Here is a 14,966-nt window from a genome sequence, read left to right on the forward strand (position 1 = left end):
TGAAAGCTATTCTGGGACAGGGGATAGCTCAGTCAGTGAAATGCTTGCTCTGTATGAGGACCTGAATTTGACCTCCACAACCCACGTTAAAACAAACAAACCGACAAACAGCAGTTGCCCTAAGCACAGTGGTGGGTGCTTGGAACCCCGTCCCTGGACCCAGGGACAGGTCCTAGAAGTTCACTGGCTAGTCAGCCTGGCCCACTTGGTGAATTCTAGGCCAGAGAGAGACCCTGTATCCAAAAAAGGTGGGTAGTATCTGAAGAATGACATCTGAGGCTGTCCTTTGCCCTCCACACACACATGTTCACTTGTGTATGTGCACTTGTACATATATGTTTACTCTCACACACATGAACACACATCTACACATAAAATAAAAAGGTAGTCTGGAAAATCTTGATAACAAACACAGAAAATAAAAAAGCCTGCTGGGGCACCGGTACACTTAATATTGTGAGAAACCTTTTTCTGTCAAAGGTAGTCAACCCACAAAGGCCTCTATTTCTCGACAATCTGTTTCTAGACAACCACAGGTCACGTTGTTAACTCAAGCTTCCACCACTGGGATGAGAGGCAGTCATCACCATGTCAGAGATAAAAGGTCACTTGGACAAGCGTGTTCACTATCCCCATTGACAGTCTCATGCGCTCTTTTTATAAGAAGAAATTGCCTGCTGAATTACTTTAGTTTTATTTGTGTGTTCCTTTGTAAAATAAGCCAAGATCATTTTTCCCCAACAACGCTCACATGACTAGGAGTAGGGAGACGGCTCAGCTCTTAAGATTGCTTGCTGCTATTTCAGAAGACCTGAGTTCAGTTCCCAGCACCCAGATCAGGGAACTCACAATTGTCTGCAACTTTAGCTCCACGAGATCTGATGTCCTCTTCTGGCCTCCACATGCATTCTCACACACACGCACGCACACACACACACATACACGCATACACACAAAAACAAATAAGACAAATCTTTAAAAATACACATGTCTGGAGTTGGAGAGTTGGTTCATTGGTGACAAGTGCTTGATCCTCTTGCAGCAGACCCGAGTTCAGTTCCCAGACCAGATCAAGGAACTCCTAATTACCTGGAACTTTCAGGGGATCCAAGGCCCCTTTCTGGTCTCTGCAGGCACTACACTGGTGTGCACAAACCCACAAACAGATATACATATATACATGCACATAATAAAATAAATAGGTAGATAAGAAAGAAAGAAAGAGAGAGAGAAAGAAAGAAAACGTCTATCCACACGACTGAATGTGGCTCTTTATTGGCTAACCTCTTTTAATTCAATAGGCCCAGAAGACCAGTTTGTGTTTGTAGTGTTCGGGTCACTAGCTAAAACAAGCTCCAGCACCCTGCCTTTCTGTCCCGTCTACTTCCTCCAGCTGCACATGGCAATCCAGAGGAGAAGGAGTTAACAGTCACCAATAGAACCGTGGGAGACGAAGCACAAGACCCCATGATCATCATAAATCCTTTTCAAAGCAAGGTAGACTGTATTCTTCTACAGCTCAGCAAACTCAGCTTTCGCCGCCAGTTACATAAAGTGATATTTACGTCTCTTCAGATGCTCTTCATTCCCAACACGTTTATCTCAGGAAATGACAACAGGAAAAACACCCCCTTCCAAGCACACACGGCATTTTTTAAAAAGGGGGTTCAGGAATCAGGCTAAATCACTGAACTAACAGGCCTTTTATTGGAATTCGCGTTTAATATAAATTCTCAAACATCTGCAAGCAATATTTTATAGACGTGAGTAAGAAAGCAAATGAGGAAAAAAAAAGAACCATGATTTAATCATTACTCAGCTACGGTAGTAATTTCACAACCCGAAGCAAAGAGGCAAGATTTCGTGACAATTGAAAAAGCGAGTTTATTATGCATACTCAGCTGGATATCGTGATGGTGCAGCCCATCTGAAGAGAGTATTCCTTTGGAGAAAGGGGTCCCACCTCTGTGAGGCTGGTCACACAGGTACCTCTGAGGACCCAGGCTGCAGCCAGAGCAGGGATGGTCGGGAATTTCCCATGACTGCTGAGTCGGAAAGGAGGCTAAAGCTGGAAACAACAGAAGATGAGGAAAAGTCCCAAATGGCCTACGTCTCAGCTGGGCGAGGGCGAGCTTGTCACACCTGGCAAGGCTTTAACAAGGGGACAGGTGTGCCTGCCAGGGCTGGTAAAAGCACCTGGGGACCTGTTAAAAGGAAGTGGGATATGGGGAGACAGGAGGGGACCCACCCAGTCATCGGAGGACTGAAAACGAGGGGTAGACATGCCAGAGAAGAACATGAGATTTCAGAGACCCTGGGTAGATTCTAAGCCATTGAATTCTTTTCTACTGGAGACAACATGGATCCTACAGCCATGAAAAGGACTGCTGACTTCTGGCAGTGACTGCAGATAGGAACTGAGGGCACAGGGGAGTCAGTGGCCGAAGCCCAGGACCCTCAAGAAGAGAGCAAGGGGCAGGTGTGAATATTAAACCTGGGTAACAATGGCGACCAGCCTGTCAAATGCCAGGGTCTTTGCCCTTGCTTGCTGGGAAGGGCTCTGAGGTGGCTTGCACAGGCTGGGGGTGAGGCGATAGCTCTAGCTGGGCATTTGGGCAGTCAGCTCCTTATCAAGGCGTGGAAGCAGAGTCTACTGTGAGTCACCCCTGGCGCAGGGCAGACAGGCTGCTCCCCTCCACGTCTGTGTGAAAGGAACATTGCTTAAATAAAAGAAACGAAAGCAGAGGAGGCTGGAGCCGGGAGGAGCCTGCACTGGTCAAATTTCTCAATAAACATTTGTTTTGCTGATAAGTTTGGCTCATTTGCAGTGGGGACATGTGCTCCTTTGTGCTAGTGGCATCAGAAGGGAGAAAAGGCAGAGAGCTCACCCAAACCTGCTAGGCAGGTTTCGATGTCTCCAAGGAGGTGAGCTCAAGGGTCAGGAGGGAGTTATTTTAGGGTAACTAATTCATCAGATGCCTGCCCCAGGGATCTCTCCTTAATGTTCTCTGCTAGAGCGGTGCACAGCCAATCTGTCTGTCTGTCTCTCTCTCTTTTTGGTATAAGGGAAATGAGAAATGTACAGTTACTACAGAATTCACATGAATATCACAATGAGGGTGAGCAAAGAGACCACATGAGAATCGTATCGCCGTCGCCATCAGCACCCCCTCCCCAGGATTCAGAAAAGAGGTAGTCTCTGAACTAAGCCTGTGTCCAGGAGGGCACAGCGAGGAAACGAAGGCAGCTACTCTAAGAGATTTTTATTCTCCCTGGGAACGAAGGCGTGGCGTTGAGGATGGCTTGTACCACCTTTCAAACAATAAGTATTTAGGAAGTCAGGAAAACCAGCTAAAAGATTAAGTTGAAAAATGTAAGTTACAACTCTTCCTGCCCTTCGTGTGTGTGTGTGTGTGTGTGTATGTGTGTGTATGTGTGTGTGTGTATGTGTGTGTGTGTGTGTGTAAGTGTGTGTGCGTGTGTGTGTGTGTATGTGTGTGTGTGTGTGTGTATGTGTGTGTGTATGTGTGTGTGTGTGTATGTGTGTGTGTATGTGTGTGTATGTGTGTGTGCGTGTGTGTGTGTGTGTGTGTATGTGTGTGTGTGTATGTGTGTGTGTATGTGTGTGTATGTGTGTGTGCGTGTGTGTGTGTGTGTGTGTGTGTGTGTGAAGGTTTACACCCTAAGACTTCCAGCGCACACTCAGCATCACAGGCAGTCCTGAAGCCTGTTTAAAAGCACTGGAACCCGGGCGGTTGAGCTGCCTGCCTAGAAAGCTAAGAGTCTAGGGAGCAGCTGGGTAGGGGAGCAAAGCCTGGCAAAGCACCAGGCTGCTTAGAGGAACATGTAGTTTAAAATTTATAAATTGTTCGTCTCTGTAATTTTCCATTTAACATATTCAAATTGTGGTTGGCCACGAGAACCTGAAACTATAGAAAGAAAGCAGAATTTCTGATAAGAGGAGATTATTGTATACTTCAAAAGGAGGTTAACACGTGCTCACAATGTAACCCTGCTACATTTTGTTTTATTTTTATACTCGAGATTATTTCCATTTTCAAATCAATATAACCGAAGTAGATCTCTTCCCAATTATACACCCAGGGGTCCTGACAACTTAGACTAGAAAATTCTGCATTGGGAAGAGTCTTCATCTGTGACCGACTGACTGCATTGTTAATCTAGACCTAAGGAAGAGATGGAGGGCAGGTTAAACTAAACGGTGAGTCATGCCGCAGTCACTGTATTGTGACTAATAGCTCAAGAAGAGGAGCACTCTCCCTCAGTGCTTGGAGGCTCTAGTCGGGTGTGCACGGGTGAATGAGTTTTCTGACACACTTGGTGCTGAAGCTGAACGATGCGGTGGTTTAAGGAGTGTCCAAAGTAAAGGTGAAAAACAAGGGGGTTGGCTATTGCTTTTTTGTGTGTGCAGTACAGTAGAGCAAACTAAGGGCCTTGCACATGCCTCTCTAGTCAGGCGTGTGTGTTGTGCACTCATATATGTGTGCACATATGTTAAGGTTAGAGGACACCCAGACAACAACTTGAAACTTCTAGTAGGCTAGGCTGGCCCCCCGTCTCTCTACCTCTCCATCACTGGGATTACAAACAAGCATTGCTATATCCAGCTTTGTCACATGGTTTCCGAGGCTGGAATGTATGTCCTTATGACACTCTACACTGACTGAGCTATCTCCCCAGTCCCTACAATGGGACTGGTTCTTGAGACTAGGTCTTATTGTATTCCAGGATAGTCACAAAAAGGAAGTGTTGGGATTACAGTCTCATGCTGCATACCAGCCTACGGCAATACATTTACTGGGGAAGGATTACTGGATGCAGGGGGGGGGGGATCTAATAGTCTGATCGTGGCTAAACTGCAGCATAAGCCAGCCATGGCTAAAAGAACTCAACAGAAATAAGCCAAAGCGCCCACTCTGAGTTAGCTGAGTTAGCTGTGTGCATGGAATTTACTACGTGGAGGAGTGGAGATTTTATTATCGCTTGTGAAATGTGTGCTACAAAGCTTTAAGTTAGGAAAGTTATAACAAGTTTATAGACTTGTTCCTACACATAACTTTTTTTTTTTTTCTGGAAAGCTGGTCAAACATTTACCAGCCTGCAACTGAATGATGATGTCTAGAGACCCTGGGCCTTGGGGAAAGGGCTGTTTTCCCAATTTCATTGCCAAGAGGACAAAGGGCTCTAAAACTCTCAACCCCACCATAGACTAGATGAACACAAAACATGCTCCCCCTGCCAATGCTCAGAACCAACCTCTCCCTCCAATTCTGTAGCTCCTTCCACTTCATTCACACGGCACTTGGAAAAACAAAACCCTGCGTTGATTTTCCAACTAGTACCATTGCACACTGATGTCGCATCTTGATTTGGACAAGGGTCAGTCACACATGCTTCCATTGAACCTTTTAAAAGCATCTGCATGGATGTGTGTTCAAAAGGTATTTATTCCCTTGGTCAGATGTGCCCCTTGCATTAATGTCTAAGAGTACCTTAGTACCAGACATGGTTCCAACCTGAATGAGTACAAGGATGAAAACCTGAAGGGCCTGGTGTATACATTAATTTTTGGTCTTCTCTGCTCTTTTCAGCACTATCCTCTGCCTTTCCTCCTTCTTGTAAGCACTAGGATCCTTGTAAGAAGGAACCAACATGGCCCAAACATGATGCACCAAAGACTTGTCATAATTTGACAAAAGCTTAGAGCACTCCACCTTGCCCAGCTTGCCACCCACCATTGGTCATTGCCATGGAGACACTCTTCATCCCACTCCTAGACGCTACTGGGCACCACCTCAAAGGGCCACTCATTCCTGGAGGGAGGTCCCACCAGCTACAGGAAGCCCTGCTCCATCACTGGTGAAGTATCTCCCGGGACAGGGGAGGTACAGAGAAGGCACGGGTGGGAATTGCCTACCCTGTTCTGCCTTTCCCACCCTTCTCACTCTTTGGCTTTCTAGGTGTGTACTTAGCCCAGGCACAGGCGCTCCCCAGATACCCTCAGTGGGCCACTTAGTCCTGCAGTTGGAGAACCTGATGGCAATGTACTTCTAGTCACGACCTGCTCAAGAGACTCAAAGGTAGTCACGGAGCAGCTGGACTTGAAGTTTGAGTCCAAAAGGTAGCATTTTATACTGCTAATAGATGCTGCCTTCCAATTTTGGACTGTCTTGTTGGTGATCCACCATGATAGAAGTTTCTAGACACTTTTTGTTGTTTTTGGTTTTGAGATAGGGTTTCTCTGTGTAGCCCTAGCTGTCCTGGAACTCTGTAGACCAGGTTGGCCTTGAGCTCAAAGAGATCCTCCTATCTCTGCCACCTGAGTGCTGAGATTGAAGGTGTGTGCCACCACCGCCAATGCTTTCTAAAAAACTGTCTTCAAGCACCAAAATTTGTTTTTCAAAACTGGGTCCTCTGAGGTAGGAGCCCACGGTTCAGAAGACTGAACAGAAACCTACATATGACAAGGCCAGCGCTGGCTGCTGTCAGCTGTCAGTTTGCACCAAACCTACCACATATTCATATTGACGGTTTTATTTCTCCACCGTAGGCAGGGGTTTGAGCAGGGTCATGAAGATGGATCAAACTTCATCAGGCAGAGAAGGGAAGGCCATGCAGAGGGCAGAAGAACTCCTGTCAGACTTAATGGCAATAAATTGCTGACCGCTTCCATTAGCTCATGCTGTCATTGTCTTTGTTTTAGCTTGGTTAGCTAATGCTGCAAGGGGTTATGGGTAATGGTCTAGAGAAGTGACAAACTTTTAAATAATATTTTCTTTCTTGTTTGCTATTTCTACTGTGTCCTTTAAAATTGAAAAGGCTTGCCTTGTAATTTTGCTTCTCATCCTGTCTTTATGTCCCTTTTTGTGCTGAGATATGCTTGGTGCTTTTTGCTTCGTTTTTAAACTCTACAGTAAATTTTTTTTAAAAAGCACCTTCTTGAGGCCAGCCTGGTCTACAGAGTGAGTTCCAGGGCAGCCAGAGCTACAACAGAGAAACCCTGTCTCAAAAACAAAAACAAAAAAAGTACCTCCAGGCCTTTTATTTCATACTAAACATATATCAAATCTATTCATTCATACAAATATTTCCACAGCCCTCTGCCAACCTAGAATGTCCATTTCTTTGCAATGATATGGTACTCCAGGTCTAAAGCGGTGACTTTTTACCAGCGCCATGGAAAGATCCTCTCAGTTTGCTGCTCCCATACTGAACAACTCCATCAGCCACTTAAGGCCCAGAAGACATAGTAATATGTCCAGTGGTGGCCAGTGTGTAGATTCTGCAGGCTTAAGATGATCCGACTATTTCCTAGTCCCTTCATGAACATTCTAGTGATGCCTGCATTCTTGCTTGTTAGCACTGGGCCTTGACTTCTCAGCTAGAAAGGGGGCATATTAATAATATCTATACAGCTGGGTGTAGAAGTATATACCTTGAATTTCAGCACTTGGGCAAGGAGGATCAAGGAATCAAGGCCAATTTTGCTACATAGTGAATTTCAGCCTGAGCTACATGAGACCCTGTCTTAAAATAGTAAATTCCAGCCTGGGCTACAATAACATAAATAAATAAAATACCTATGTCGTGTGAAGTCTGAGTTAACATAAATAAATAAAATACCTATGTCGTGTGAAGTCTGAGTGTTAAATGAGCTAATACATGTTTATTAGACAGGGTACTAGTAAGCACACAAGCTAGTGTAGAAAAGCTGTCACGGTTGAGATGTAAAACGTCCTTGGAAAACTTATGTGTTGACAGCTTTGATGACATCTTTGAAAACATGTAATCAATTGCTTAGCACCCAACTGCCCAGGCCTGGGCCATCAGACTTTTCCCATGAGGGTGTGGCTCAGCCCATAGTACTCCACCCTGGCTCACCATGCTCCAGGCACATGCTTGCTTTTGGTGGCTTTTCAAGGGAACAAAACAACCCCATGCCTCAGGATCTTTGTGTGCACAGCTTCCCCTGACTGCCTTCTCTGCTTGACTGATGGCCCACTGTTCGATTCTCAGCTTAAATGGTCACTTCCTCATCTGAAGAGGCCTGCTCAACTGCCACACTCACTGCAATTACCCATATCATTCTCTCTCCTTTATGGTACTCAGCACAATTTGTAATCATCCAGCTATTTGTTGGTTTATTTGCTTAAAACCAGCTTCTGCTACTGGCCTGGGAACACCATGAACCAGAGAAGGCACTCACCCTGTCCATCCCTGAAGCCTCGATACTCAGCACCCGGGAGCCACTCAACGGTTACCTAAGCATTGAATGGAAGAGGACGGAGGGCCGAATAAGGCAGTCTGGAAGGTAAGCATGGCCCCTTGTGGAAACAATTTGTTTCTTCCTCCTAATGAGTTACAACAGTTCACTAAAGTTAAATCAAATCCACCCCTGGCCAGAGTCGAGGTTTTGTCAAAAAGGTAAGAATTCAGAGATAAAGGTAAGAATCACTGATTCACCAACTACTTACTCAGAGAGAATTCTGAATTCTGAATGTGTGGCACATACTTAGCACCATAGAGCAGTCTGTGTTAAATAAATAAGCAGACCTTCCTTCCTGTCCCTACAGGGATGCCAGACCCGGGAGACACACATAATGACACAGGAGGCAATTAGATAATGGGACAAAGCAAGGATAATTATTTGCCATGGTGAGTGACACACTTAAGGAAAACAAGGAGGCATAAGCAGTGAGAGAGCACTGCAGGGCACTTGGAGGAGGGCGTCCCCAGGACCAGGACGGGCACACAGGACTCTGCAAAGTGTTGGGAAGGAACCGCTAGGTCAGGTTCCCTGAAGAGGTTGTATCACAGAGGATACAACTGACCTAGACTGACTAATGGAGGGTACAGTGGGGAGATAATAAAAACTCTCAGGGGAGCCCCCTAAGACTCCAGGAAGAGGGTAGGTGATAACTATTAGGGTTTTTGTTTGTTTCTGATAGATTTGGGGATATTCTGCCATCTAGCACTTTGCCTAGTGTTTTCTAGTCTAGGTAGTGGATGTTCAGCTGTGCTTGCTGATAATACCGGTACACACACACACACAGAGGGGGAACAAATCGTGGGTTTGTCTTACTTAAGAGTTTAAGAAATCCTAAATAATATCTTCCAAAAAAGGAAAATGTGTAAGGCTATTCTGAGGGACTGGAGAGAAGGCTAGCACTTAAAGAGCACTGGCTGCTCTTGCAGAGGACCTGGGTTGGTTTCTTTTTTTTTTTTTTAAATATTTTTTATGGTTTATTTAGCTTTATTTTATGTGCATTGGTATGAAGGTGTCAGATCCCCCGGAATTGGGTTTTCAGAAAGTTGTGAGCTGCCATGTGGGTGCTGGGAATTGAACCCGGGTCCTCTGGAAGAGCAGTCAGTGCTCTTAACCGCTGAGCCATCTCTCCAGCCCCTGGGTTGGTTTCTAACACCTATGTAACAGCTCACAACCAGCTCCAACACCAGGTCCAATGGATCAGATTCCCTCTTCTGGCCCCATAGGCATTGCATCATAGTATATACACACACACACACACACACATACATACATACATACACACATACAGGCAAATACTCACACACATAAAATTAAAATAAATCTTTAAAAAATGTTTTGTCAGACACGGAGAAAGCTACCAATAACATTCAACCAGCTTAGCCCTCTCCCTTCCTCCCTCCTTTTCTCCTTTCTTCCCTCCTTCTCTACTTCCCTCCTTCATTCCCTTTCTCCCTCTCTCAGCCTGGGGATTAAATTTCAGCCTTCCACACACCAAACATGCATTCTACCATAAAGCTACCTTCTTAGCCCCTTTTAAAAAGAAACCTGAATTTCACATAGGAACGTGTTAAACTGCCCAGGCTGCCCTTGAACTTGCAATCCCCCGTCACGGTCTTCTTAGTAGCTGGGATTATAGGCATGTATCACTTTCAACATTAACTCTTTATAAGAATTCTTTAAAATCAAAAGATAGGATCTTTTTTCCTTATAAACATTTGAAAAGATAGACTGCTAAAATGACTTGATGTGACTTAAGGGCCCCTGCTGCCAACCCTGCGGGCCTATGTTTGACAGCTGGGACCCACACGGCGGTAGCAGAAAAGAGACTCCTCGGATACGGCTCCCACATGCTGCATCCTCAACACTGAATGAAACAAAACACCTTAATATTTCAAATGATTATAGATTGAAATATGAGTTTTAATAGTTGTCTTACTGTGTACCTTGGTCCATTTTCTATTGCTACCACAGAATACCACTGACTAGGTGTTTTATAGAGAAATTTCTCCTTCAGGGTTCTGGTGCTGGCATCTGGAGAAGGCTCTCGTGCGAGGTCACACACATAGCAGGAGCAGCGACAGGAACACCAGGTCACCACTCACCTCATGGGAGTCCCACCCTCAGGACTCCTGATTCTGATCACCTCCCAGGCCCGCCTCCCTGGGATCAACATCCCTGATGGGATAAAAACTATAAAGTTTCCGACAGCTGAATGTAATCACAAGGCCCAGAAGGTGGAGGCAAGGGGGGATGAGAGAAGCTGGGTGGTGAACCCCTTAGGAAAAACCAAGAAAAGCAAAACAAGACTGAAAACTAAGCCAGAATAACAAAAAATGGATCCACATTCCAGAACACAGGCTGAAACTCTGATTTAAATCACATCGCTGGGGCTAGGGGGATGGCTCAGTGCTTAGGGGCCCATTCTGCTCTTGTGGAGGATCTGAGTTTGGTTCCCAGAACCCAACTGGGCCGCTCATAACCAGTTCTAGGGGATCTCGTGCCTCTGACCACCTTGGGCACTTGCACTCATATACACATACCTACCCTACTCACATGCATATAATTAAAAATTTTTTAAAAATACTTTTACAAAAAGTCCTGTCACAGTTGATCACCAGGCAGCACCTCTCCGCTCTCTACATCCAGGTCCCAGACGCTCACCCTAGCTGTTCTAGACGCAGCTCTAGTTTTCTTCCTATCCCAAAGCTTCCTCAGTTTCCTCTCATCTACACCTCTACAGGGCCTCACTGTGTAGCCCCGCCTGGCCCGAAACAGCCAGGTAGACCTACTGGCCACAAACATAGAGATCTGCCTGCTCCTGTCTCCTGAAGGCTGGGATGGAGGATGTGTGCCTCCCCAGCTGGCTCATTGGCTCCTCCACAGTCAATACAGGGTTGCTTTCCCCTTTCATTATAAAAACTCGCTGAACCCCAGGTCTGACAAAGTTGCTCCAACTTCCATCTCCACAGCGAGGGCTGCAGAAACCTGAGGCTAGCATCTGTAACAGCCTAATAAATGTTTTTGTTTCAGAGACACACAGATACCACAGCAAACATTCTGTCAGAAGCCCTACAACAGGAGACCCGCTGGGGCTTTCTGAGGTCATGGGTCTACTCATATATTCAAATGCTGTGCACCCCTGGGTAGAGACTAGTCACAGGCACCTGTGGAGCATGGGAGCACGGCTCACAAGACTGGGGAGCTAAATTTTTATTTCTTTTACACATTATGAGTGGCTATCAGTGACCATGGTGAACAGAAAAGACTTTACTCTGTACATTCAGTGGAAGCCTCAGGCAATCCTCTCAGAGCTTCTGTTGGAAGGGGAAAACCCCACAGGATTAAGATGAAAAGGAAGTAGACAATAAATATGGAAAAGACAGGAATAAAAATAGTCCTTTTTTTCTTTTGCAGATATAAGATCAGTTAAACAGAAAACCTGCCAAATGCATAACCCTGACATAAAGTTAGAAAAAAAAATGAAACATTTAAAAATCTACTTATCTAGATAGATGAGCTATCTAGCAAAATAAAAGGTATAATGGGGGAAAACAAAACAATCCTAAATAAACAAAGTTAGATTCATTAGCCCTGATTTAGAAAATCCATGGTAATGTCAGTATGATTAGTCTACAAGATGAAAAATAGATTAACATAATAACAATTACATTCCTGCTAGAATACTCTAGAATGTGATAAATCACTGGCAAAATTAAGGAGGAAACACACACACACACACACTAATACCCAAGAGTAGAGGAGGATGCAATAATCAAATTTTAAGACATATTATAAAGTGATCTTCATCAAAACTGAATTTTGCTGGATCAAAGCCAGGACAAAGACTAATAAAATAATGATTTAAGAGATAGATTTAAGCACTTGAGAGTCCTTAGGACATAGAGAACAAAATAAAACTAAGAGTCACAATAACGGATGAAGGAATTACCACTTAATAAATGTAGGGAGAACAAACGAATATCAATATGAGGAAAAATATATTATATCCATAACTCACCAAATAGAATCATTATTTCTAAATTGGTCAATGAACTAATTAGACACAGAAAGCAGTAAACAAGAAAGGATGATGTACCTCCACTAGAGTGAAGAGATGACTCATGACGGCTGAAGACCACAGAGCAGTACAGTAAGACAGGCGGAAGTGGGCTCAAATGGTTTAAAGCACCCTAGACTCTTTTAATAAAAGGAACAAAGTAAACATGAGAGAAAGAATGGATCATTTTAAATCACGATAAATATAATGGAGATTTACAATCTCAAATAGAAAATAAAATAAGCCCTCTATCATGATATAAATGGATACTGCCATCAGTGAGGTGACATCAGCTGAGGAGAAGCAGGGACAGAACTGGCAAGCATCAGCCGGGCAGTGTGGCTTCTCTGCATTCTGCACACAGAGAAACATGCCTAGTAAGCAAACCTGGGAAGGTGTGCAGTCTCACTCTCAAGTGAAGAAATGCAAGGATAAACAGTCCCGACTTGTTCGTTTGTTTTCACTAGCCAATGCTGTCAGTAGAAACAGTATTTTGAATTTTTAAGATTTATTTTAGTTTTAAGCATGTGTACGTATGTGGGTTATGTGCATGATTGTGCATGCATGTGAGTGCAGATTTCCATGGAGACCAGAAGGAGGTATTGGATCTTCAGAAGTTTGAGCTACAGGAGGCTGTGAGCCACCCCACAACCACACTTGGGTCTACCGGGAACTGGACTTGCGTCTGTTGCCAGAGCACCAAGCACTCTTGACCACCGAGACATCTCTCTATCCCGTTTGCTTTGTTTTCTTTAGAATACATGTAGCCATTTCTATTCGGAGCAGAAATGTTAATCATCCCTCTTGGGCATCATCTATGCTGCTGTAGCTGTATGTCTGCCCGGATGGATGGTGACCCCTTGTCTCCTAGCAATGCAAACTGAGGTCCAAGTGTCCCAACAGACTCATAAGAATAACAGTTGCCCTCTGCTAGAATAACCAATGAAGGACACCAGGATTTAGGACTTCTGCCAGTTGGCTCCTTCCACCCTCGGTGGAAGGCACTGGTGTGGTGTGGGGCAAGGATCACAGTTCAAGTTCCTGCCTCAACTTACATGCTGATTGGCCACTTACTAGTTGTAAACCATGGGACTTGGGCTATTTTCCATCTATAAATTGAGAGTAAAAATTCTTGCCCCTATAAAACTGATAAGAAAATGACAAGATACTTCCTGTCATAGGCTTAACACATAGAAAGCATCAAATAAAGGGTGGTCATCATCACCATCAACATCATCACTATCACCACCATCATCACAATATCATCACCATATCATCATCCCCATCATCATCATCACTACCAGCAGCAGCACCACCACCACCTCTACCATTTTTTCTTTCAAGGACAGGTCTTGGGCTCCAGGTCTGAGCCCTCAGAGGAGCCCTCACTTCAAAGAGCTTCGGGGCTGTGCTCCGTCATCAGATGGAAACACCTGTCTTTACCATCTTGTTATTTTCCATGTGTGTCCGTTCCATATGGCAAAACTCATTACCCTCATTGTGATAGTTTTTAACTGTCAACTCAATACAATCTAGAACTGATGTGGGATTTCCCTCTGTATGCTGTGATTACCATTGATTCTAAAGAAGCTGCTTTGGGCCTATAGCAGAGCAGAACAGAGCTAGGCGGGGAAAACTAAACTGAATTCTGGGAGGAAGGAGGCAGAGTCAAAGAGAAGCCATGGAGCTCCATGGGAAACAGACACGCTAGATCCTTGCGGGCGAGCCACAGTCGTGTGGTGATACACAGATTAGCGGGAATGGGTTAATCAAAGATATAAGAGTTAGCTAGTAATACACTTAAATGATTGGCCAAGCAGTGATTTAAATAATACAGTTTCTGTGTGCTTATTTCGGGTCTGGGCAGCAGGGAATGGACAAGCAGCCTCCACCTACATAGAACCACTAAGGAAAATCGTATACATTGAAGAATTGCACAGATCAGGTTATCTTGGTATTGATAATGGCCGCACCATTCCCTAGGCAGGGTTCCTGAACTGTGTAAGAGAGGAGAAAGCTAGTGAGCAAGCAAACAGGCTTGCAAGCATTTATTTTTCTCTGCTTCTAGTGGATGTGATGCTGCAGGCTCCTGCCACCGTAACTTCTCCGCCACAAGGGACCATGACCTGGGACCACAAGCAGGACAAACCTCTTCTTGTCTCAGTTGCTCACTATCAGGATATTTTATCACAACAACAGAAATGAAACTCGACTACACTTACCACCCCTCAGCCTGATGCCTTGTTTTTCTACTTTTAATAATTTGAATACAAGTGAATAATTTAAACCAAGTGAAGGGTTTACACCTCACCTTTCTTCCACTTTTTGAAAGACAATTTATTTATGAAATTCAGATTCAGATTTGATAAATGGCTATCTGATATGGTGTTTGTTGTTGTTGTTGTTGTTTAAAAAAATCACAAATCTACAATCTCTGTTGCAATCAGTAACCCCAAAAGGAGGAAGACTGATTTGTACAATAATTTCTCAAGGGCCCACATGAGAAGTCACCAAGAGCTGGCTACTATACTTCTAGTAATGAAGTCCCCATTAGATCCCCAAACACTTATTATTATTATTATTATTATTATTATTATTATTATAAACTGGAAGACTTTA

At 44.3% G+C, this 14,966-nt stretch overlaps 1 protein-coding gene and 1 long non-coding RNA gene across 3 annotated transcripts in view; one reads left to right on the top strand and one right to left on the bottom strand.

The window, feature by feature from the left end:
* The window catches only part of Parva (parvin alpha), a 155,401-nt gene that overhangs the window by 90,558 nt on the left and 49,877 nt on the right, over positions 1-14,966 (bottom strand). The window lies entirely within an intron of this gene.
* On the top strand, positions 2,802-14,750 carry LOC146893423 (uncharacterized). 2 transcript variants are annotated; one of them, XR_015003033.2, is made up of 4 exons: positions 2,802-2,925; positions 4,105-4,222; positions 8,181-8,332; positions 14,416-14,750. It is a non-coding gene; the product is annotated as an uncharacterized LOC146893423 (long non-coding RNA). The 2 variants fall into 2 exon arrangements; XR_015003031.2 differs by lacking the exon at positions 2,802-2,925 and adding an exon at positions 2,938-3,373.

Source organism: Myodes glareolus, chromosome 7 (assembly GCF_982192425.1).
Source record: "Myodes glareolus chromosome 7, mMyoGla1.1, whole genome shotgun sequence".
Classification (NCBI taxonomy): Eukaryota; Metazoa; Chordata; class Mammalia; order Rodentia; family Cricetidae; genus Myodes; species Myodes glareolus.